Source organism: Ambystoma mexicanum, chromosome 6q (assembly GCF_040938575.1).
Source record: "Ambystoma mexicanum isolate Mex_15411 chromosome 6q, UKY_AmexF1_1, whole genome shotgun sequence".
In the NCBI taxonomy this organism is placed as follows: domain Eukaryota; kingdom Metazoa; phylum Chordata; class Amphibia; order Caudata; family Ambystomatidae; genus Ambystoma; species Ambystoma mexicanum.
Window position 1 is genome coordinate 1,082,948,247 of NC_090937.1, and position 26,100 is coordinate 1,082,974,346.

General features: G+C 44.4%; 1 protein-coding gene across 3 annotated transcripts in view; it reads left to right on the forward strand.

Annotated features, from left to right (window-relative positions):
- Positions 1-26,100, forward strand: part of NMU (neuromedin U) — a 696,290-nt gene that overhangs the window by 55,709 nt on the left and 614,481 nt on the right. The gene's annotated exons all lie outside the window — the stretch shown is intronic.

The following is a 26,100-nucleotide window of genomic DNA, read 5'->3' on the forward strand; positions in this document are numbered from 1 at the left end:
GCTACGATTAACACGGTGCTGTCCTTCGTATCCTTCCTAGCAGAGTCGGGTGTTCACGTTCTGTCATGCAGAACTTACCTTTCAGAGGTCTCCGCTTATCTTTCTACAGACCAATGTTCCTACTCTCTGTGTAATCCAGTGGTTAAGAGGCATTTTGCAGGCTTAACACGCCTCTACCCTCCAGTTGGTAGTCCGCACCGGCCGTGGGATCTAAATGTAGTCCTGACGGCGCTGTGCCATAAGCCTTTTTAACCCATGGCCACGGTGGACCTCAAGTACCTATCCTGGAAAGTGTCCTTTCTGGTCGCCGTTACCTCAGCAAGGCGGGTGAGTGAGCTCCAGGCCTTGTCGGTGGAGCATCCCTTCTTGGTCTTTCACAAGGATAAGGTAGTCCTATGGACAAATCCTGCCTTCCTACCGAAGGTGGTAACTGAATTCCATCTGAATCAGTCGATCTCCCTGCTGGTCTTTTTTCCGAACCCTCCCTCAGAGGCAGAAAGGGTTCTGCGTTGTCTCGATGTCAGAAGGGCGCTTAAGTTCTATCTTGACAGGACTTCCGAGCTTAGGAGTTCTCAACTATTTGTGACTTTCGGTAACCCTCAGGGTAAGCAGGCGTCTAAGGCGACTATTTATCGCTGGATCGCCGCCTGCATTACGGAGTCTTTCACCGTCCAAGGGCTGAAACCTCCTAAGGGTATTCATGCATACCTGGTGCGGGGCAAGGCAGCCGCGGTTGCTTTTCAGAAATATGTCCCCTGGGAGTCCATCGCTAGGGCAGCTACTTGGGCCTCCCCATCTGCTTTTTGTAAGCATTATTGTCTTGACATGAGTTCGAGAGCTGATGCTCAGTTTGGTCAGGCTGTGCTGAAGAACCTTTTTCAATAAGGGGTATTTCCATCCACCCGTAGTTCCTGTTAGGAGTGCTTGGGAATCTCCCATAAGTATGGAGGAAAGGGGACGGGACGCAGGAGTATAACCAGGTTACTCACCGTAGTGACCACCTTACTACTAATCCATAGTCCCCTTAACTCCATACCCCGCCCGCCGTCCCCTCTAATAAGGTTCCTCTGTTTTTGCTAATAGGTCTCTGACCTGGCGATAGAAAAGGACTGATGAGCGATGCGCGGCGTGGAGCCAAGGTGGGCGGGGTTACGGCCGCGTGCCGGGCCCGCGCAGAAAGAGAGGAATGACAAATTTGTGAAAAAATGTTTTGGGATGCTTTTTACAAAGTGCTCCGGTCCCGTCCCACGGGACGGAGAGATGTCCCATAAGTATGGAGGAAAGGGGACTATGTACTAGGAGTAAGGTGGTCACTACGGTGAGTAACCTGGTTAGAATACGGACTGTACATTGGCTGAGACCTGGGCATTACATCCCAGGTCATTCTGCCAAATACAGCCCAGATTCTTGACCTTGGTGGAATATTTAAGGCTAGCTCCCAAAAACTGAGGAGGAGGGGGACATTTTCCTCCTACAAGGAGATGTTTAGGCCCAAACAAAATCACACCCGTTTTTTTTTGGGTTCAATTGTGTAGGATCAGGGGATGAGGCATGCCTTTCGGATCCACTAGGAGATCTGCTCTGTGGGCAATCCTCTGCATGACCCTTCCAGCAGTGAAGGAAAGCATCCGTCCCGGTCGCTCCCGGATCTAGCCTCCAGCTGAAATGCTTGGGGAGTTGCGAATTTAGCCTCCACGCAAACAGATCTGAGTCGAACAGCCCCCCATTTCAGCTGTAACGTTTCGAAGAACGATGTGTGCAACATACAGTCGCTCAAATCTGTCAGGTACCGGGAGTTCCAGTCTGCTACCTCGTTCTTCGTGCCCGGAAGATATTCTGCTTTGACTTCTATATCCCTCTCTAGGCAAAAGTGCCAGAAGTTCTTTGCTAGTTCTGCCAACATCTTGGACTTTGTCCCTCCTAGTTTGTTGATATATCGAACTGTTGATATATTGTCCATTCTGAGGAGGATCGAACATCTCACTCTCCCTCTGGAGAAAGCCTGAATCGCGAAGGAACCCTCTAGCAGTTCCAGGCAATTGATATGTAAAGCTAGTTCTTCTTGCGACCATTTTCCCCCTGTCTCCACTAGGCCACATCTTGCTCCCCAGCCTGATCTGCTGGCGTCTGACTCTATAATAATCTCTGGTATCTCTCTGAATATGGAGCGCCCGTTCCAGGCTTCCATGTTGCTGAGCCACCATTGGATCTCTGCTCTGCTTTCGTGGTCTAGCGGGACTAACTGGTGATATCTCCACCCTTTGCGTAGGTATCTTATCTAGAGTCTCTGAAGGGCTCTGTAATGAAGGGGACCTGGGAAAATCGCCTGGATCGACGCTGCTAGTAAGCCAACTATCCTGGCTAGATTCTGAAGCGATATAATGGTCTTCTTCAGCATCAATCTCAAATCTCTTTTTATAGATCTGATCTTTGTCATAGGTAGCTCTAAGGTGGCTTTTCCTGTGTATCACAAAGCCTAGGAATTCTATTCTTTTGCAGGGAGACAGGGCCGCCTTTTCGTGATTTATCAGGAATCCTAGCCCTGATATCAAAGACATGGCCCATTGGACTTGCTGGAGCAGTCTCTGTTTGTTTTCGGCCATAAACAGAATATCGTCCAGATATATGATCATTTGCAGCCCTTCGTCTCTTGACGCCACCGCGAGGGGTCTCATCAGTTTGGTGAACACCCACAGGGCGGAGGCGAGGCCGAACGGAAGCGTCTTGAACTGCCACGTCTGCTCCCTCCATGTGAATTGTAGGAAGTGCCAATACTGTGGTGCTATGTGGACTGTCAGATACGCATCCTTCAGATCTAATCGCACTAGCCAATCTTCCTTCCTGAGTAGGTCGGCCAGAAGATGGATTCCCTCCATCTTGAAGTGTTTGTAAACTAGCCAGCTATTCAATTCTTTCAAATTGATTACAGGGCGCACCTTCCCATTTCTGTGCACTAAAACCATAGTGCTTAAGAAACCTCGTGAATGGTGCTGCGCTCGTTCTATAGCTTGCTTCTCCGCTAGCGCCTGAATCTCATGGTCTAATAGTTGCCTCTCCTCGTCAGAGAAGATAATTCCTGGCGGAGGGCTTTCCTGCATGGGCAAGCCCATGAAATCTAGATGATACCCCTGCGCTGTCTGGAGGACCCAAGCGTCTGACGAAAGCTCTCGCCAATTGTGTATAAATAGTCCTGTCCTGCCTCCTACTGGTGGGTAATTCGCACTGCGCTCTCTCACCTGAGGTGTTGTTTTGATGTCTGAAGTAGCCTCTGCCTCTTCTTCCTCTGAAGCCTCTACCTCTGTTCGGAACGAACACGTCCTGTTGACGTGTCTCCCAGTATTGGGCTCTTGGTCCTTGAGGCCGTCTGTTCGCGTTGAAACAGCTAGTCGAACGGCCTCTGAATCGACCAGCCCCGGCAAAAACTCGCCCAGGGAATACTTTAATTGAATCCTGTGCCTTCTCTAAAGCTGCGTAGGTCCCCATGAACCTACTCATCTCCTTGACGAAGGTGTCCCCAAAGAGAAGACCTTGGGCACCTTCTCCCACCTTGTAAGAGGCTAGATCGCCTAGTTTGGCATCTATCTTAATCAACATGGACTTCCTTCTTTCTGCCGATAAAGCTGAGTTAGCAATCCCGAGCAAGCAAACAGCGCGTTGTGCCCAGCCTGCGAGAATATTGGGGTCTAAAGGCTCTCCCGTATCCTTGGATCTTTCGGCCAAGTCCATAATTCTGGCTATGGGGCCTGTCAAATCAAGCACTTTGTCTTGGCAAGACCTCTAAGCGCGGTCCATACCTTTCCTGAGGTCCTTGCTTGCCTTGGAAACGAGAGAGCATTTTGGGGTCTAGTTTGGGCGTCTCTGAAGCTTTGCCGTTGAGCTCTGGCCTGGGGCACTCAGCTCTAAGTCGAAACCTCGTTTCCTTTTCTAATGGCTTTCTTATTTTTTGAGCCATGTAGATAGCCACTCTAGGTGACGGGGTCCATTGAGTGGACCTCGGATGGCGGATTGTGTCTGGTTCGAACATATCCGAAGTATCGTCCTCTGGGGTACACTCCACTGTGCTGGCTTGAAGGGTACCTGTCGCTTTGGGGTACCCTGGTACCTTATCAATGCTTTGAATGTCCTCCTCCTCCTCCTCCTCTTGATCGAACTCTTCTGATGAGGACACAGCATCCTCTATATTTTCTTCCCCTGGGGTTGGGGGGGAGGCTGGGCATAGCTGACCTGGCCAGGAAGGCGTCTTTTAATATGTGAAATGCATCAGCTGCCTCCAGGGGCTTCTCGTCCCCTCACTTGAGCCCGGGAGGGTAGAAGAGTGCTTCCTCTTATGGGCCACCTTACGCTCCCTATTTATTAGAGTCTTCCGAAGGCTTAGTGGAGGTCCCCTCTTCAGGATCTTCTTGGAAGCCAGCATTACTGCCCAATATATTCTCGAGAGCCAACAATCTCTCCTGAATGGGTTGTACTCCCTGCGCAACAGCTCTGGCAAGGGAGTCCCCTAGTACTTTTTTAAAACAGAGATAAATCTCTGTCTTCTTCTTGCAGCTCCTCCTCCTGCTCCTCATATTCCTGCCAATATTCTTGGCTCCTGTCAGATGCCATACTGCAGACTTGTATGTGTAACTGTAGCCCACTAAGAGCGGAGAGGAAAAACCTCCTAGTGTCTCTGCAGTGCAAGCAGCTTGGGAGGCTATGAGAGTGGCACTTCAGATGTGCCTGTTACCAACTTTAAAACATTTTATTTTTATATATGCCTCTGGAATAGGAGCGCAAGCGTTCTGAGGGGAAATCCCAGACGTTCGTGAGCTGCGCGACCGTTACGAGCCTCTTTAGAAATAGAAATGGGCTCTGACCGCACTAACGTGCATGCGTGCGAATGTGCAGGACCTGCTTTCATGCAGCGCCACAGCCGTCTTCAGCGATCGGCTTGTTTCCGACCGGCCGCGTAATACGCAACACTGGAGGGGAAACTGACCCAAATGCTAGCGATAACGCCTGCGGGCTGTTTCTCCTCCAGTGAGTAAAGGAATACAGCTGATTCTCTACGCGCCGACGCGCATGCGAAGGTGGAGCTAATTGATTAAGACTGTTACTATACGTGCTCCTGCCTCAAAGAGCGCTGCGCTTTGCAAATAAACAACAATCTATGAAAGTAACCTGCTAATACTAGAGGTTTATAGTGATATTTTCGAATTCAATAATTTCGAATGCATTCATTTCGAATCAATAATGCTTTTTTTAATGGGGGGGTTCTCCCCCCAACCCGCTGTTTTTTTTAATAACCCTTTTTTTACTAGCCAAACCCCAAAAAACACATAAAATAAAAAAATACATATTCGACATTTTTTTTCGACATTTTTTCTCTCGAAATTAATGCATTCGAATGTATTGATTCGACATTTTAACTGCATACCGTTGTACTCAATTTCCACCAACATACATAGAATTTCGAACCAACTACGAATGGACATATTCATTAGGTACAGTTCTCTGTGTGGCATGTGAGTGGGTGGCGAAACTGATCTGCCAGGAATAATTATTCTCTGTACCTGCATGCCCCTATGTATTTGTGTGTGTGCGCATGTGTTTGCATGCCTGTATGTAAGTTGCCAATACATTATATTACCTACCTGTCTCTGCCATCCTGTAATTTATCTGCTGTGCAAGCACTGAACAGCACCTTTGTCTCATTTTTGCCAATAATTACAAAGATTGCACAACTACCTGCGAATGGGAAAGAAATTCCATTATGTATACTCCTCTCCTTGGTGTCTATCTCTCTCTTCATTTCTGTGTCTTCCTCAGCAATGCCATCTCTGTGCTCAACTACCTCTTTATGAGTATCTCTCTCTATCTAAAGTAGATACACTTTACTTTCAACAGAACCACTTTCCAGTGCTGGCAACAAAAATACATCAACATGGTGGAACTGGGATTCAAAAGTGCACTCTCTGTTGCTCAGTGCTCACTAGGTTAACTGATGAATCCAACATATCTGCCTACTGTTTGGCCATGAGTGTGTGGGTATTCCGGTTGCAGTATAGCCTGCAGAGATGCTTGAGGTTTCCCTGTAGTCGGACTTGGCATACAAAAAAAATCATGTTGGTGTTTCTACAGCATGTATTGCTATTTTCCCCCTGGGTTAGATGTTGACCTAGCAATACACCCTTTGTCACTGGGCCTCATTACACGGATGGCGGTGGACCAAGGTGCTATTAGCCTTGGTGGAAAGGGGAATTACCGCCCTATTCCAAGGTTGGTGGGGCGGTAATTCCCCCTTCCCCCATTGCCTTTCCCCATTCCCATTTTTGCCCCATAGGGCATAATCGGAATGGGGAAGGTGCTAATTACGGCACCGCAAATTGCAGTACCGTAATTAGCTCCCTGGTCCCTTTGCGGGTTGGTTTTTAACGCCTGCAAAAAGCAGGCGTTCAATTCTCCAACCCGCAAAGGGACCTCGTAGTAAGGCGGTAAGGGTTTACCGGTACCGGTAAAATACCGGTACCGGTAAACCCTTACCGCCTACCATGTAATGAGGACCACTGTCTTTTGTACAGTACATTCCTAGCCATGTTTGTCACAGTCTCTGGGGGCCTGATTTAACCAAATGTTTTCAATGGGACTTTGTCATGTTAAAACAGTTTTTGTAAATCAGGCGCTTAATGTCCGATGAGGTCTGCGCACCCAATTACCAGCAAAGAGGTCTCTGGGTTTGCGCAGTGACGCTTATCTATTAATGCTTATCTATTAATGCACAACCTGCTAATTATACCTGATTTTGTGTAGGCATTTACTTTGTGCAATGGTTTGCAGTGACAAGCAATTATCCTCCAATTACTGAGGTTGACAACGAATGCCAATTCTATGACAAGACCGGAGGCGAGCATTATGCTTTTCTTCTTTACTGCCAAACACAGCAATTCAAATATAACCATTTTTTAATAAACTTCTCATCATTTCTTTTTTTTTTATAAAAACAAACTTTTCAGAAACATCCGAGTGTAAACAGTCTTCATCTTGAGTCCTACTACAAATCCCATGAGGCTCTCTGCTATCAGTAGTCCCTGGCTCGGTCTCGCCCTCCAATGAGAGCCCTCCTGCTGGTATAAGACACTCTTGACTACAGGTGCCTTCCTCTTCTTTTTTGCTGCTGGACACAAGTTAAGTGGCCTTGCTTTTATGCTATTCAGTTAGAGTGTGGATTATCTAGTATTGGTGTGCAGTTAAAATGTCGAATAAATAATTTCGAATGCACTAATTTTGAAAAAACTTATGTCGGAAAAAAATATTGAATTTTTTTTTTATTTTATATGTTTTTTCGGGGTTGGCTAGTTAAAAAAGGGTTATTTAAAAAAAAACAGGGGGTTGGGGGCAACCCCCCCATTAAAAAAATAAAATAAATTCGACATTTTATTTCGACATTATTGATTAGAAATGAATGCATTCGAAATTATTGAACATGAAAATATCACTATAAACCTAGTACAACAAAACAACCTCCCATACCACCTTAACGCTGAATCACTACAATGTCACTGGACAGTTCAGACAGTGGGCCTCATTACGACCCAGGCGGTAACCATGGCGCTAGTAGCGCCATGGTTGCCGCTGGTATTTTACCAATTCCGCCATGGTGAATGGCGGAATTACCGCCGCATTCCAATGTTGGCGGGGCGGTAATTCCCCATTCACCATTGGCCCTTCCCCATTCCCATTTTTGCCCCCATAGGGCTCAATGGGAATGGGGAAGGCGGTAATTACGGTACCGCAAATTGCGGTACCGTAATTACCTCGAAAGTCCCTTTGCGGGTTCCTTCCTTAACGGCTGGTAAAACCAGCTGTTAAGGTCGGGACCCGCAAAGGGACCTCGTAATTAGGCGGTAAGGGTTTAACGGCGCCGACACCATTTACGGCGCCGTTAACCCCTTACCGCCTGGGTCGTAATGAGGCCCAGTATAAATCATTTATTGAGATTTCAATATAACAATATAAAGCACAGTGTGACAACCACATATAAATTCCACCTTATTTCATTCATCTCATTCACAGATCTAAAAGATTTAAACACACTCTCAGTCATACCTAAAATCACCACATGTCACATATCGAAAATGTATGCAAAGACAGGTGTGTGTGCAAACAACGAAATAAAGTGCAAAAAGTACCAATATATGTTAGCATTGACTGTAACATTCCAGTCTGATCATGTTAATCAGTGCAGTATGTCTTGGAAATATTTAGCTACAGTGGCAGATTCAAGCTGCGCAAATGTGGCTCAATTAATGATGAATCTTCTTAGAGTAGATTTCAACTTATCGCTAGACTGGATATTGGGCAGAGGTGCTGTTCAAATTTGCAACATAGAAATAGTAAAGGTAGGCAGCTACTGTATTGACATTTAACACACACACGCACTGAGGCACATAAACTCTGGGGCATGTACACAAAGACATGCATTCATAGACACACACACAAGACACCTTGGACACCAGCATTTTCCATAGGATAACGCATGCGTCCACCACCCAAGTACTACGAGAGATTGAAGGATTGTAGAAATATTATTTGACATGTTGCTCTTCTCAGTAATTGTCAACCGCCGATCTAACTTTCCCTGGTATACACTCCCACCCTACAATTGTGGCACAAAACACAAGCTGCGTGATCAAAATTCTAATTTATTTAAATAAAATAATTCAAAGGTGGTTCCCTTTCTTTATGTAAGGGAAGTCACAGTGATATATTTAAACTTAGACTGTTTATACAATTAGAATCGGCCTGCAAGTAGCAATCTTGCTAGAAGGTGGCACACACATTAAATCATCATAATGTCAAATACATATATTTCAAACATGTATAATCCTAAATGACATAGGGCACCTTTAAGCAGTAATCCCAATTCTATGACAACATTGCACTTTATTGACAAGTGTTTAAATACTCATACATCACATAATCAATACATTTAGACAATTTAATTTTCTCCAGTATCAAATGATATTAGAAAAAGGTTTGCACAGAAAATGATATGCATTTACATTAGTTCGGCCCCCTGTGAATGCAGTGTTGTAGGTTTCTAGCATATGCATGCAGTTTCAATGCACACTATACTGAGTTGTATCAGATTTTGCACGAATGGGTTAGAAAAACAATATCAGTTTAGAACGGAGAGGACCGCAGAGGATTGTGGTTCACCAATCCAGTATAGGAAAATGGTTTAATCCAAAAATGAGTACTCCTCCCAAATGTATTCGCTAATCGGATCGGAAAGGTGCAGAGCACATCTGCTGCTGTGCAATGTCAAGAGAGGAGGATGTATTTTATATTAGTATGATTTACTTTGTGAATGGGATTAGGGTGGTGGGAGGAACCAGGAATAAGACACATACACAGGTTTTTATTCTTCTTTCTTGATCAGCACACCCCTTTTCCTAGTCCTGATATGTCTTTCTCAGGACCTCCTTTAAGTCATGTAATTCCTATACAATATTCAGCTTGTCCTTGCCAGGTGTACTTCCGTACCAGGACTTTCTTTTATGCACATACTTGCAACTGCCTAGTATACTCTCCTGCCGGGGCTTTCCTAGGTGTACACAGTTTCAACTGCCTGGTATTCTCTTCTGCCAGGGCTTTCTTAGATGCAAACGCTTGCAACTACCTGGTATACTCTCCTGCCAGGGCTTTCACATATAGTTATCTTTCTTACACCTTTACCTTGTCTGGTATACTTCCCTGCCAGGGCTTTTCTCATGTAGGCTCTGTGCACCCCTCCAAACCTGATATTATTTTGTGTTTGCTTTTTTTGTTATTATATCTGCATTGTATACTATCCTGCCAGAACTTCCATTTGTGTATTGCATACACTCACAAACCTGAAAGTCTTGCGCTTTTGTCCTGTTCTCCCTTTCAAAGAAATACTCTGTCGCTCGTTCTCTGCCGTCCCCATTCCACATGGAGATAGGTCCTTGCCGGGAAAGAAGTGATGACACCATCGGATTCATCAGATACTCTTCCCCTTAAGACCAGGCTTCCCTCCCAAGTGCTATTTTTCATGCTTTGTTTTGGGAGTTTCCCTAGAAAAAGAATTTCCTTTTCCACCTTGGTATCCCACCCCCAAACAGGGATTTCAGGTATAAACCCACCTTTTTCCCAGGAATCAAAAGGAGAATCTGGAAGAGAGGACTCATTGGCATTTCTCTGAAGTGTTTAAAAACTTGGAAAGTCTGTGCCATTTATGGTCTCTTCTGGCAATCCGTGAATAACAGCAGCATTTATTTGGGTTGACTCTCCCTGGACTAGGATGGTAAACAGGGTTTTGTGATATACTTCTTTATCCCCATGGACGCAGGTCATTTTTACAGGAAGACCCCTTCTCAAATCTCTGGCGGAGATTAAGTCAGCTCTAACCGCTGTCTGCTTGCTGCCTGAATCGATTAAGGCCTTAACTGGCATCCCATTCACTATCGCAGAATCGTTTGTTTTAAATGACGTAACCATGCAGAAGAAGTTGCTTGCTTCAAGCAAACTCCTCTTCAGAAGGCTACTTTCATCCCACTCCCTTCCTGTCATATATCCAACTTCCATCGGTTCCTCTTTCTTATTTAATGGACATTGACAGACTAAATTTCCCGACTGTCAAGAGGAGAAAGACACGATGGAGGTTGATTTAAGGTCTCGTCCTTCTTCTGGTTTTATTTCCCCTCTTTCTTTACTTACTATGGGGTTTCTCTGTCCCCTTCCCAAATCTTTTAATATTGGCTTATGGAAACTGTCTTGGTTGCTGTCTATGGGCTTATCTCTCCTGGGGCAAAAAGAGGAACAGGGAAACCCCTTTTGATCATTCTTAGTTTCTTAAGTGAGTCTTAAGTGTTTGTTGGCTTTGGCGTAAATTTGGGCTATCTCTATAGCCATTGCCAAATTAGGTCTGTTTAACTGGAGAACTTACCTTTTTAGGTAAGGGGGCAATGAGTTTACATATTGCTCGATGGTTAGAGCTTCTATACCTCAGGTAAGATGTTCTTGGCCAGCCATAGAGAGATGGTATTTTGTACTTGAACCCCCAATTCTATGGTATTTCAGGGTTCAGGGTTCAGTTTGATTTCTCTCAGTCTTTGTTTTTAGACGTTATCTGGCCTACCCTTGCAATAATCCTTGTTTTATTTCATTAAATGTGGCTGTTCCTAAAGGATTCAAAAGTTAGTTCAAATATTGTAGTTTTCTTTTCAATAGTGGGACCAGATAACACGTTTTTAATTAATCTCCCCAGCGGAATTGATGTGCCAACGGTTCAAAGTTGAGAAATTATATTCCCAGATCTTCTCCCTCTTTGTAAGGCTGTAACACACCCTGGGGCAATATAGGTCTTTGCTGAGAGGCAACAATTTGATCCAGCCCAGTTTGGAACAGTATCTCGGCTTGGATCTGATGGGTGGTTAACTGAGTTAACACATTTTCTATAGTGGCCACTTTGGGGTTCTCTGCCATGATGGGGGTTTCAGCAGTATATTCCTGTTCAACAATGGCAAAGTCATTTTCAAAATTGAAAAGATCAGGGCCCCTAATAAGTTTCTCTATTTGATCGGCTGTGAAGGAAAACACTTTTCTTGTTCTTGGGACTGATCTATTGCTTTTGGGGTTTCTTGGTCAGGTATGTCCCTCTGTTTGATGGGTTCCCCTAGATTTTCTTTTCCGGCAGAGTTCCTGGGGTTCTTCTAAGGCTGGGCTTTATACCTGAAGCAGTGACTGATGGGAGATCTGTATTGGTCGTAACTACACGGTTGAACTTACTGTACATAATCGGTCAATCTCAAAGGATCTAGTAAGGGCCTTTCTAGGAGAAAGAGCTATTGGCATCTGATGAGGAGATGAAACGTTCTATTGCTTGTTTAATTTTAAAGATTGTTTCATCTGCCGGTACCTCAAGAATAAACTCCTCACCATGTAACTGTTTGATAATTACTATCATAGAAGATGGCAACTAAGAGATTTTACGCAGAATTCTAGTGGATTCCCCAGCTTGCGTCAGCTTAGTCAATATACCACCCCTAACACCACATGTGAGGAGCCAGGCAGGAATGAGACACGGACACAAAGACTTATGATTTTGGCCATAACATTTATTAAAATAAAAGGGGTTGGGGAAATGCCTCTGTCCCTACTCTAAGAGGTGTTTCCCTAACTTAAACATAACTAAGAGTCTGTCAGTTGTCAGAATATCCAAGGCAAAACCGGCCTGTGTCCATAGTAGTATTCAGGCCCTCACATTCTAATAAAAATCAACTGAAAGTTGAAAAGGGGAATGTCTTTGGCCTTGAGTGATTTATTAATGTTCAAAAAGGAAAACACTTAACTCCAACACAAAGGTTCCAAAAGGATTGAGTTCCCTGTTCCAGAGAGTGGTTCCCTTCCCCTGGATTTCCCTTTGCTTGGTTATTTATTCAACAATGTCAGTTCCTTTGTTTTCTCTTGATCAACACCACTAGTACACAAAACAACTTGGTTCTTTGTCTTTATCTTGTTAGGATACCCAGTGTATCCAGGTTTTCACTCCTCTTCCCTTGGTTAGCAACACAACTGGTAAACAAAGTAATTTATTTTTAAGCCTATATCTCGGTAGAATTACTGGTGTACTCCTTTGCCGGGTCTTTACTCCTCTTCTCTTGAGCGCCAACACACTTGGTACACAAAACAACTTGGCTGTTAGGTTGTATCTTGATATATCCTTCTCAGGACTAGGATACCAGGTGCACTCTCCTGCCATGTTTTCACGATTCTTTTCGTGATCAACACAGCCCATTTGCTAGTCCTGAAATGTCTTTCTCAGGACCTCTTTGTCATGTATTTCCTATACAAGGTTCAGCTTGTGCTTGCCTGGTGTTCTTCCCTAACCGGACTTTCTTTTACGCACACACTTGCAACTGCCTGGTATTCTCTCCTGCCCGGGCTTTCTTAGATGCACACACTTGCAACTGCCTTGTATACTCTCCTGCCAGGGCTTTTTCAGTTGCACACACTTGCAACTGCCTGATATATACTCACCTGGCAGGGCTTTCACATATATGTATCTTTCTTACACCTTTACTTTGCCTGATATACTTCCCTGCTTGGGCTTTTCTCAGAGGGCTCTGCGCATTCTTCCAATCTTTATAGTCTCTTGTGTTTGCTTTTTCTGTTATTATATGTGCCTGGTATATTATCCTGCCACGACTTCAGTTATATTTCTATTGCATACACTCACTAACTTGAAAGTCTTGTGTTTTTGTTCAGTTCTCCCTTTCAAAAAAGACTTTCTTGCGCCTTCTCTCTCATATGCTTCATTAATATTTATTCCGTTTTGGCAAGGTTATCAATACGCCCCAGTTTCCCGCTTCTCTTGGGTGGACTCACCGGTTCTGGCTGGCGTATTCTACTTCTCCCACGGCAAGCCGTTAGCGGTCACTCACTGTTTATTTCTCTGGTACTGCATCTATTTCTTTGCTTCTCTACCTCTCGTGGTTCCTGCTGGGCTCTTTTTGGTAAAGCAAAGGGTGCCTCCAAATACCTGCAAATGCCCAGGAACACTCTACTCTGTTGGCTTCTGGCATTCCTGCATCGTATTTCCTCTCGTGATCCGCTTCCTTTTCTTTGGTTCCTGAGCCAGTTGGCTGCACAGCACTCTCTCCAGCTTCATGGTCTCTCGGTCCATACTGAGAGAAGCGGCTTTCTCCCTCCAGCAGCGAGCTTCAGTCAGCTGAATCTGCTGTTTAAATCTCCCAGTGACAGGTATGCACTCGCAACAACTAGCGCTCAGCTTGTGTTCTGGGTCTTTTTTGCTCTGCATTACTCGAATCATCTTCCTCATACCAGTATGCTTGTAGTTATGGGAATGGAAGTCCATTCTTGATGTTGTACATGCAAAGTCTGGAAAGTCTGAGTATGCGTACTCAGTGTTCTGTAAAGGTCGGCCAGCTCAGGATGACTTGTAAGTAGAAGCTGAGAAAGTGTTTTAATTGCTCTTAGAGGATAAGTCAGATTTTGATGGCTTACACATAGATCTTGTCAAAAGGACTTTAGTACCCTTCTTAGGTGGAGGAGGGGAGGTATAACAATATGCCATTAAGGCATTAGGCAGGGATGGGAAATCCTCAAAAGAAGGGGATACCATGTCTCATCTGATGGTGCCATGACATTCTCCCAGAGGTTGTCTCCCCCATGTGATCCTCCCTCATATAGGGGCACCCAGCGTCAGGATCATATAGCGGCTGCCGTCCCCTGGCGATATGGAGAGAGGTCACCTCTGGTAAAGAAGTGACGACCCCATCAGATTCCTCACATACCCTTCCCCTTAAGACTTGGCTTCCTGCCGAAGGGCTATTTTTAGTTTTGGCTATTAGGTGGTGCTGAAAATGCTACCTTTGAAGCCGAAACTATTGTCATTAAAGTAAGAGCTTTAACATAAGAGCTTGAAATAGGGGCTTTCAATGTAGGTTTGTAATGCTTTTCAATGCAGATGACATATGAGGATGGATTTATGTAGTTTGGCTATGTGTCCCACTTATTTAACACCCATTGCTAAGTGAAAATGATAGGATTTTTCTCGTATTCCCACCCATTTTCCCTCAACCACACCTTTTTGCGCTATTTGGTTGAATTTGTATTGTGTGGTGTATCTGTCAGCCATTTTCACTTCCAAAATGGTGGCCGCCATCTGTTTGTTATTTAAATAATTATTTGACTTGATGCTGTAAAAAATATAAAAAAATATATTTACTGCAGCTTTCAAGTTATGTTACACATTTCACAGTAAAAATAAACAAGTTAGTGTAATAGTTACGTTTTGGTTTAAAATGGCTCTGAAAATGTACATCTAGTGACTTTTGGAAGATTAGGTCCAGTGTTTTTGATGTAAGGAGCACCTGATTGGCTGTGCAGTGTGTGTTTGTTTCTAAAAGTAAGCTATTGAATTTGCTACGGCAATGTCCCTTTTGGGTAATGGTTTAAATATGCACCGGCTGTGGGCCACCACCGGCACTGAATTTGTTTCTTGTGGGCGCCTTCTGCCCCATCCAAAAGTTTGCGCTGCTACTGGTGTTCAGCACTTTCGCCACGTCTGGTTCAGGCCCTTTTTTTCTTGCCAGACTGCACTAATCTGCGCAGCAGAGTCTTCTTCCAGCATGCCCAGGTGCCGGCCTCTGCCCCCGACCCCACCTGTACCCGCCGCCATGGGGCTGGCCGAGGAGCCCTCTGGGACAGATTGGTCTGGATCTGCAAGCCCAGGCACTGAAAGAGGCGCAGGACACCCTTTAGCATGTGTCCGGTGACATGTACGGGAACCGCAGTGACAAGAAGTGCGTAGGAGCCCGCGGACAGGATCCGAGACCCGGGCAGCTGGAACCTGAAGGGACTGCATTCAGCCTGCCTTTGGGGGCCACCAGAGGAGAGCCCATGGATCCCGATGTGCGGGAGAAGATGGACAAAGTGAAGGTGAGTGTCTCCAAATGGGAATTACCGGGGGTGATGGCCCTAGAGGTTAGTTTAGTATGTCACATGTATATACATTGTCAGAGTGCTGTTTTGCAGTAAGTGAATTTCACAAATACAAAAGGAGCGGTTGAATATTGAAGCATTGGAAGACATGTCAGCGCTACATAAAGCACTCAAACTTTGCATGCTTACAGAGAGCAGGCCTACTGGGTGACACCCTGAGCCAAGAGGAGTTTCAATGGACCTGACTGGCACAGAGCCGGCTACCCACCTCTGAAAGCAGGCAGGGATGGAGGATCGGGCTGGGGTAGAGTCATTCAATCCTCAGGCATTGTTGAAACATCGATTGGGCCAGGGCAGGGAGTGCCCATTGCCAGGCCGGTGTCATCGCTATAAAGCTTGTAGGGCTAAGGCGGAGTGAGACTGGCACAACGAAGTCGGTTGGGCACTAGTGTAAAGTGTGGTTGGTTCTTCCACAGCCCACCTCCCCCAAATCAATATGAGGCACATTAGCCAAAGTCAGAACAATATTGCCAAAGTAAACACGTGGAAGCATAGAATCTTCCATTCCCTCCTAGTGATAATTTTTCTTTTCAGCTTTTCTGAAAGTCCACTTGGCTTTAAAGTGTGTCAGTCTATGCTGCTAATCCTGAGTATGCTGCACAGCTGGTCTTGTCCAGTTATACTTCTCATCATCGCAAAATGTAGCAAAATAAGTTCTTTGTCTACAGGACAAAGCAGGAGAAAGTGTCTTTCCTTTTCTACTTCTTTGAAGTAACATTGCTGGCAGAATCTATCCTCCCTGGCCTGCTTCTTCTTTGAGCTGTTTTGGCCAGCCTCTATTTCCTGCTTGTGGTAATGCAGTATGTATTTTGTAAGTGTTTTCCTGTACTCCCGTTTTTTGTTCACCAATGTTGAATATTCTGAAAGTTTAAGGTTTTGCCCCAGTAAGCTGTGGCATACCCGGTCCTGTCCTGCCGCTTTTCTCCAGTACATTTTATTTTGCATCTTCAGGGTCTGTTCTTAGTCCATGGCCAGTTTCTCCGCCACCACGTCAAGCTTTCTGAAGCACTGGCCTATTTTGGAATCTCCTGCTTTCCCAGCTTGCTAGTCCTCCTCTAAGGGGAGTACCAGATCTTAGGATCCCTTTTTCATCTGTCGCTTCCTCTGTTCTTTGGGCCTCAACCCCGCCCCCACCCCCTGCTCTACAGAGCCTTATCATTGTGTCTCATGTACAGGCCTTTGTCACGTGCTGCCATCCGAGCTTAGAACCCTCGGGGTATTAAGCGCGTTATAAATAACCCATCATATCATAAAATGGGGGCCAAGTTCACAAATGCATTGGCTGGGCTGCAGACACTGTGTAAAATTGGCAGAATGGGAGAGAGTACAGGGACATTTTCAGCAAGCCCAACCCTTTTCCTATGGGGGGAAATTTGGAAATACCACACAAGAGGCCCAGGGTGCAGAAGACTATCAGGGACCCACATATTTGGAAACAGCAAATATTTCTTTGTATGTTGACTATGTTCCAACAAAGAAACCCTTTTCGCTATCCACAAGCCATAATTGTTGGTTTTGTCAATGATACACTGAATTTTTAATGGTGTACAGAATGAAGTGAATCAATTCTAGCAACTCCATATTGTGGCGGATAAAGCACAGTGAGATTAAATGATTTGCCCAGGATCACACGCTTTGGTTAAGTGATGAAGTCAAGATTTGATTCCAGCAATTTAAGCACTTGGCCACATATCTGACCAGTTCTAGTTGATATTAATAATTGCGGGATCGCTCTAAATGCGTGCGCTATTTACCACTCTTAACTCCTTAAGTGAAAAAGATTGGCAGCGAGTGATACCATTCCCTCAAACTTCCCACCGAGTTTGTAACTAATAAACAGAAAGATTATGGTTCGGGAGGATATCTCGCGCTCACACCACACAAATAGACTATTGTCTTTTTTGGTACATGTCCAATATCACTATCTTCAAGAGAATACAAAAAACGTCACTCCAAGAGATCCATTTCCGTGATGATTCACAAAATTATGTGTTTTTAATTTATCAAGAAGTGAACAGCCGACACGTGTTTCGACCACCGGTCGTTTTCAAGGCTGCATAAAATAATAGTATCATACAATACAAGTAATATACAAATATTATATTTATGGTTTCGACAGTTAGCCCACATCATAAATTGTTACTTATTCAAAAAACCATACCATATGATGCCACATGTCAGGTCAGGATGAGGGAGTGAGTTCACGCCATGATCAAAAGTTAAAGAAGATGATCGAAGGAAAAACACAATGTAAAGCCACAAATTAATATTTCAGTCAGTATTGTCTGATCATTATACCCTTATTTAAGACAAACTTAAAAGGCTAAAAATTGTGCTTAATTGCATTATCCTCATGCACATTCCAAATAAACAAAAAAGGTTGCCCATACGTAGTTCTCTATAACCTTTCAAATTGGATTTTGGGTACCAGTTAGTTACACGTAGTCTCTCTTCTCTGAGTCACTGTAAACTGGAATGTCCAGTCCTAAATAGAAATGCCCCATATTTATTACATGATCACTTTGGAAAAGAAAATCCCAAAGTTATCAACATTAAAGGTTAGCTAACCCACCTGTAAGGATGTGTCTTGATAGTACAAATCTTGGATTAGATATGAGATGTGCTGATAAGTCCAATAACTTAGTGCGTTAGAAATTCAGGCTCCAAATGCCAACTGTCTCCTATAAAATAATAAGCTATCCTTAATTTAGGAAGCGTATGTTAGCATTGAAAATCGCCTTAGACAAATGTCTGCAAAAATAGTCATTTCCAAAGAAAGCCATGTTCAACCGAATACAAATAGAAAACGTTACTCCCCTTGGTTAAGTTAACTATGATAATAGCAGTAATCCCTGTTAGCAAATACCTTTCCCATTCCATAATATGTTCCTTATCCCACTTGATTACAAAGAAGACACACTGACCCCTTCACTTCTATGCATTCTGTATAAGACATCCTTTGTTCAAAATTCAGCCCATGGCTTACCTGGTCCAGTATATGGGCTAAATCCCTTCCGTCTGCTATATTCAGAGAGCTCCTGCGAGTTCCGCCGACTTGTAAATAGACCACGGAGCACGAATGCACACGCTACACCATGATGACGTCACGCGTACATGTACGCGCGACGTCAGATGTAAACAACACATGTTGCTGACGTTGATGGCGGCCTCGCTTGCTGACCGCGTCATCGGCAGCATAATAGCGTGGCATAATAGCGGGGCAGTTACATCTACTCCTCTAATTCGAGATTAACCTTAGGTTCTGCTTGATGCTTGTTTCATATTTTATATGATTTTGTTCATGCACTTGTAGCTCAAAGTTAGAAAGTGATGTTTCACGCGGAGCCAATGAACCTCCCACTTGGCATTTGTGATATGATCGTGTCTCGTAAGACCACAAGTAGATCCCACTGCTCTATTTTGGAACACCTGTAGTGCTGCGTTGTTTGCATGGGAGGTACCCAGGAACAGACTGTTGAAGTAGTACAGATGTGAGTTCACCAAAGCATTGGCAAGTAGATATTCTTGGAGGAAGCAAAAGGGCGGATGTGGCAGAAGAGCTTATTAATGTAGCCACAAGCGACCCACAGGGTTGTTACATGATGTTTCATAGTAAGTTCAGCATCGAGCATGACCCCAGGGTTTTCATACTTTTAGCCACCGGGATGTTGGTGTCAGCAATGATGAAACTCTGGTAGTCAGCAGGCAGTTTCTTTTAGCCTAGGCCCTGATGCAACAATCGGCAGCTCCATTTTATCGGTATTCAATGCAAGGGAGATATCTGCCATCTAGGCCTGAATGGAGTTATAGATCTCATCAATGGTTGCTGAATTCTGTCTATAGATGCCCGAAAGCTTCAGGACCCCCTGGATATAGGAAAGGCTCACCCCCCATCTTACACATGCAGTACCAAAAAATATGACACATCCCAATGGGGAATGAGACTAAGAGAACAGGTTGCAAGTTTCGTTTATGTAAAATTGGCATCCAGAGAACTCTGCTGCCTGAGAGTGCTCTGGCAAACATTACATTTACAATTGATTATATGTGCAAAAAGCGTCATCAGTGATGTCAGTTATGAGTGTTACAAAGTACATTATGATTGGACACAAGGCGACGATGCATAGGTGCATGTAGGCGGCGCTTCTTCAGGATTGGCTGTTCAGTTGGCGGGAGGGTGAGCGTCACGAGGTCCATCTGCCTGTGTCCGGGTGGGGTGAGGGTCGGGTAGCTGTGAAGTAGGGCGGGCACTAACTACGCTAACACGAGATACTACCATAAGACATGCACTAAATAATAGTCACTACAACTCCTTTGAGTAGTTCATCATAAATCTATAAATTGCATACATATAATCACAACATCACTCATTGGGACTTATATGGAGTACCAGGCTTAGGGGTCTTGCCCAGTGTGATAACATCGATCGTAGGGTGGGTCTGAGCGCATCAAAGCGACTATGGGGCAGGCTGACATTTGTTAGTTCTAGGGTGCAATATACTGTGACAGAGGTCTAGTTTTAGTAGGGGACATACTGGGGTGGGCTTCACAGCAGGGTCACAGTTCTGGTACATCAAGGGAATACCTTAAAGGTCACAGGGTTATAGTGGCAGTCATTTTCCAACAGCAGTGGTAAGAGGGCACAGGCAGGTTTGTGGAGATGAACAAGCTACAAGTCATGGTTCGGGCCGGTTCACACACAGGACAGTGATCTCAGAGGAAGAGTGAGATATTACATTAGTATATTTGTTTCAATTGTCCCTGGCGCATCCGTGAGAAATGGGGCTGCAAGGCTTTCAGACGGAGAGAGAAAAGGCGGGGCCATGAGCGGGGTGTGCGCGGCTCTGCAGAGGGGAGAGAAGCCTTTTCATATTATCGCAGTGAAGCCTAGTCCAAAGATGGAGTCGAGGGCGCACAAAATGGAAGCCAAGTGTCCCCCACAATAGCCCTGCATCTGCTCCTGTTAGCATGCATGCGAGCAATGGAGGCATCCCCCACTATTGTACGAGCAAGTGGTCCACATCGTGCTGAATGTATGAGGGGGCCCTAAATGGCCCCTCGCTCCCACACATTCCCCCCTTTCGTTACATCTAAAGTAACAAACTAATCCTTATTATTATTCTCCCTCCGATAATACTCTGCCTCTGCTACTGCCTCATCCCATGCCTGTGTACCCTTTATTGGCATCCAGGCCCTGCAGACCCCTCTTAGGCTCTGCCCTCTCCTTGCATATTCATCAAGTGTGCATGTCATGTATATACCTCCATCCCCATCTAGGTCTACCCACACCTCCCTGTACCATTGCAACTCCCGTGGCTCGTTAATTGTGGTGTGGTATAGATTGTCTACCCTGTCCCCATGTTGGTGATATGCTGTCAGGTGGTATTTTAGTGGGTTTGACTCCCCAGTTAGTATTTGTGCGTCTATCATGGTTGCTACCGTTGTCTGTTTGCCCATTGTTACCATCATCATTGTTGAACTAGGCATAGATTTTACACAGCATCGTATGCCCAACTGGCACACACAGAGAAATATCAAAATAAAAACGATGACAAACAAATATTTTCATCATGATGCTGAACCACAACGGTGTCCAGTTGAACATGTTGTCAAACCAGCTGCTCGGCTCTATTCCGCCTTCCTTCAGCATTCTCTCCCCCAGGCTGTGTACTGCCGAGATGACGTGGGAGAGGGTCCCGTTGTCCGCATCTTCAGAAGGTACGAATGTACAACATGCGTTCCCGATTTTTCGGCAAACAACGCCATCCATTGCTGTGAGAAGGTCTATGACGTTCTGGTTCTGCATTGTTATTAGGCGCAAGGGACGGAATTGCACTTTGATCACATTGAATCCCTCTTCAGTGTCGTTGGCCAGTTGGATCAGTTCCCAGCGGACAATTTGAAGCCATTTGGCATTTGTTCGCGCCTGGAGTTCTGGCATTAGGCGGGAGGCAAAGAAAGTCTCGGCCGAATTAAACAATTTTTATTTCTCAGGAATATCAGCGAGGAGGTATGATGATTCGCTGGAGATATAATTTGATGACCTCCTTTTGCGTAGCTCATTTTCAGACCGAATGTTGTATGTGGAAGGTTCTGTGGTTGCTGGTTGGAGTGCTGCTGACATGCTAGCCGAATTTTCTGCTGCCGATATGCCAGCCGAATCCTCTGCTGCCGATGTGCCAGCCGAATTTCTTCCCCCTTGGATGTGGCTTTCTGGAATTACCATTAGCGCTGAGTGCAGGGTGGCCAGGGCGCACATACCCTTCCATGATGCTGGTAGGCTTGCTTGCCACATACCCATGTCCATGAGTTCTGCTGTACTTTTTTTCATATCTGGAATGATGATGGTTTTGTTGCATTGCTTATTGGAGCCCATTTGTACCTTTCCTTCACCGTGGAAACAGAGTTCATGCAGAATTTCCTTCTGTATTTTGATGGGTTTCTCGAGAGCAGTAACCCACGTGAGTTTTGCAATGTGCTTGGACCAGACTGGAGCACACGTTTCTTTGACTCATTGAAAGTTCTCTTCAGTTAGTCCTCGTAGCGCCTCTTTGATAACAAAAAATGGTTCTTTGATACAAATCACTCCTTGTGGTTTACTCTTGCAGGTTTTCTCGTTCTGCAGCATTTCAATTTTAACTGTGTGTGACTGGAAGGTGCTCAGAATTCTACATAATGTGAGATGAATTAAGCATTGGGCATCTGACAATGGCACTTCTTGAGGTATAAGTATTTTAGGTGTGCCTGAAGCGTGCGGTATAAGAGAGCAGACATAGCAGCTCTCATTCGTGGCTTGTTTTGCTGCCACACTCATGTCCAAGTACCAATTGTTTGACTGATCTGGGTGGCTGGGGTCTTCAATTTCATCTAATCCTAGGCCATGGTAAACATCATATCTTTTCCCTCCAGCCCCCCTTTTCCATCCCCCCCCCCCTTCCCTGTTATTTATCATTTTCACTCTCCGGTAATTTATGGGGAAGACATTTGCCCATGTTACGTCACTGAATTCACTAGCAGTCTGCCAGGGCTGTGGTGCTGGAGTATCTTGTGTAAGTGTAGTATCAGGATTAAAGTGCATTATAATGCCTTGTGAGGTAGGTTCTATGGTTGTGTACCCATCAGTATTTGTCAGATCTGGCTTATCATCCCAGGAGTAGTCCCTATCATACTGATTGGTCTCGTTATCTTTACTTGGTTCAATAGCAGTAAGTGAAAAAAGTGGGGTTGTGGCAGTACGATTTTTATGCAACGTGGTAAGATTGTTATTTACAGAAGTATTATGTTTCCACATAGGTTTAACTCCAACCCATATGATTGTTGAGCCTTCCTGTATCAGGTTTACCCTGCTCCCCACCTCTTTCATATCCTTAATTATGAAAGACACTGTCCAATACCAGGCCGCAAACAATAGCATCACCAAAAACAATATTGCTGCAAATTTAAGTCAGCATTCGAAGCTGTACCACATATTTATTCTACTCTTTACCCTATCACTATCTACATTTGTATCGTTGTGAGGGCCCTCGTTTCTGCCATTTTTACACCTGAAGGGGCGATTTTCATTATTTCTTACATTAATTTCTTTTTCATTGGCATCACATTAATTTCTTATTTTTTTATTATTTATTCTTTATACTTTCTATTTACACACTTGTATTCTAGTCTGTTATTGTCCTCCTTAAAAAGAACGAAAATAAACGTATTTGTAAATCATAAAAAACCTTAGTAGTGGCATTGATCTTTTATACATGAAGTGAAGTAAGACAGTGAGAGAGGGAGAGAGAGAGAGAGAGCTGTGTGCTGTTTTTTATATATATATATATATACAATCATGTATACGCTTTTCCGCTATTATGCAATTTTTCTTGTACTCCATTCTCAATTTTCTGTTTTGTTTTTGCACACCTTTCTTTTAGCCGCTTGCAACTTCGTTGCTATCGTTTTGCTGACATTGAGGGATTGTACTCTCGTGTGCTCTTCTCCCATCTGACAGATGCACCCAATATTTCAATTGCTTCACTTTAAACGCGGTCGGTGTGCAATATACAACTTCATAAGGCCCATGAAATCTCAGAGTTCCACCTCTGCACAAAACTTCGCACGTACACATTTTCACCTGGCATTAATTGTCCTGTTGGGCTGTCCTGTGCTGGTGTTGTATCTGTCTCAGTGTTTTGTGTAAATGGTGGTGCGATCTGTCATGGTATGCTACGCACTGCATGTGTTAGTTGGGTAATGTATTCCTTAAATTCATCCCCCAGCACTGTGGCAGCTCTGTAAGCGTCTTATGCTCTTCTTACTGGGGAAAGTGGCGTATGAATGCGCCGTCCGTCACTATTTCGTGCAGGCTCAAATGGTGGTCCTTACTTGGCTGCGTTCGTAGTTGGAACAGTGCTAGGGGCAAGCAATACACCCAGTTTTTCTTGAGCGTGTTACACAATTTTGATAATTTGCTTTTGAGCAGGCTGTTGATTTTATTTTATAATTTGTGCTTGACCCCAAGTAATGTAGTCACTTCCTTAAAAAGATCATTTACAAAATACGTGCCATTGTCTGATCTTATAACGTCACATATACAAATTTGGCAGTGCCCTTCGCGTCTGGGTGGTGACAGGGTCCAGCTTCCACTCACCTTGAAAATGGGCAAACTATTACAATCATATATCTTGCTCCATTGCATCTCTCCCCCATATCAGCATAGTTAATGTGGAGCTCTCTAAACGGGCCCACAGGACGCGGTAGCGTTCCTCACAGCGTTCTAAAAGTCATACCTTAACTGTACGTTTGGCAAGTAGTGCAATCTACTGTGAATTTTGACAAATGTTCCTGCAAATTCAGAACAAACCAATGTTCCTGTATTTCGGCTGCAGTGTGTTTAGTCACATGTGTTGGGAAGTGCCGTTGTTGAAATGCTATTTCTAACAATTCCACTGGCATTACTACCTCCCTGTTAGTTCCTGTCGCCATATCAAATCTGTTGGAGATTATTTACATCCTATCTTTCTCCACAATTCTTGTTCCTCTACAGGTGCACGTTTTTGGAGCTGGATTATTTGAGCAGTTGGTGTATGGCTGTATCCTTCCTCTTGTGTATCTGGACTGGGTGTTTTGACAATGCAATCTACTGCTTGCGGGATATTGAAATATGCAGCTTCTTTCGCGGCAGCGTCCGCTACTGCGTTTCCCAATGAGATTGCGTCCGTGTTATTGGTATGTGCTTGGCACTTCGCCAATGCTACCACCGACGGTTCTGCTAGTGCTTCTATCAGATCATTTAGTAGGGCTGCATGTTGTACTGGTGAACCATCTGCCCTTCGAAACCCTATTTGTCACCATTGTGATAACCCTGAGTGCACTGTTGTTGTAGCATATGCTGAGTCAGAGTATATGGTTAAAGCACATCCCGTTGCTGTATGCAGCACTTCAATAAGCGCTGTCAGTTCTGCTGCCGAGCTGAATAATGGGAGGGGAGGCGCCTCTGTACAATAACTTCATACCCTTCTTCTTCCATTCTTACCACTGCTGCCCCTACATGTTTTTCTCCTGTCTCACTGTCTATTGATGCTGACCCATCTACAAAATATATTTCACCTTCCTCTAGTGCATTTTCACTTGCTTTTGGGATGTCATCCTCCTCTCCTTCATACGTGGCGCAATCATGCTCCTGCATGTCTTCTACTGTGGATGGCTCGGTAATGAATATTGCTGGGTTTAGTGTCTTACATCTAACCACATGAACGTTTGGGCTAGATATTATAATTTCGTATGCTGTTGCCCTCTTTGTTGTTAAGGTAGATTTGGACCTTTCCAAAATGGCAAAGAGTGGGTGTTCTGCGTATAGTGTCACTGAACAACCCATCGCGATGGTGGCGCTTTTTTCTATCGCAAAGGCCACTGCAGCAAGAGCTTGTTCGCATGGGAAATGGCCCTGCATTACTGAGACCAGAGTGCTGCTGTAGTAGGCCAATGGCTTGTGACCTAATGATGTCTTTTGTGTTAGAACTGCGGTCATTAAAATACCATTGCAATGTGAGAACAGGTAGAACTCCTGATCATAATCACGGTTCGCTAAGATTGGTGCGTGTGCAATGAGGTCTTTCAATTTAAAATATTGTGTCGTCATTTTGTGTGTCCATTTTAATGGAACGTTGTCCTTTTGTGCTTCTTTTAATGCTTGCAATAGTGGGCGAGTATATGCTGTGTAGTCAAGTATCCACGCGCGGCAGTAATTGCAGATGCCAAGAAATGTTTGCATATCTTTTACTGTTTTTGGTATTAGTAGGTTGCATATTGCGTCTGCTCTGTCTGGTATAATTCTTTTGCTATCTTTCAAAATCAGCTGTCCTAAATATAGTACTTCTACCAGGCAATATTGCAGCTTGCCTTTGTCCACCTTGTATCCTTTTGTGGCTAGTAAATTTAACAATGATACCAAATCGGCCCTGCACTGCTCTTCACTTTTGCTGCAGACGAGTAAGTTATCTACGTACTGAATTATTGTGCTCTCTACATCAATGTTACCAAGATCTTCATGCAATATTCAATTGAAAATGCTTGGGCTCTCAAAATATCCTT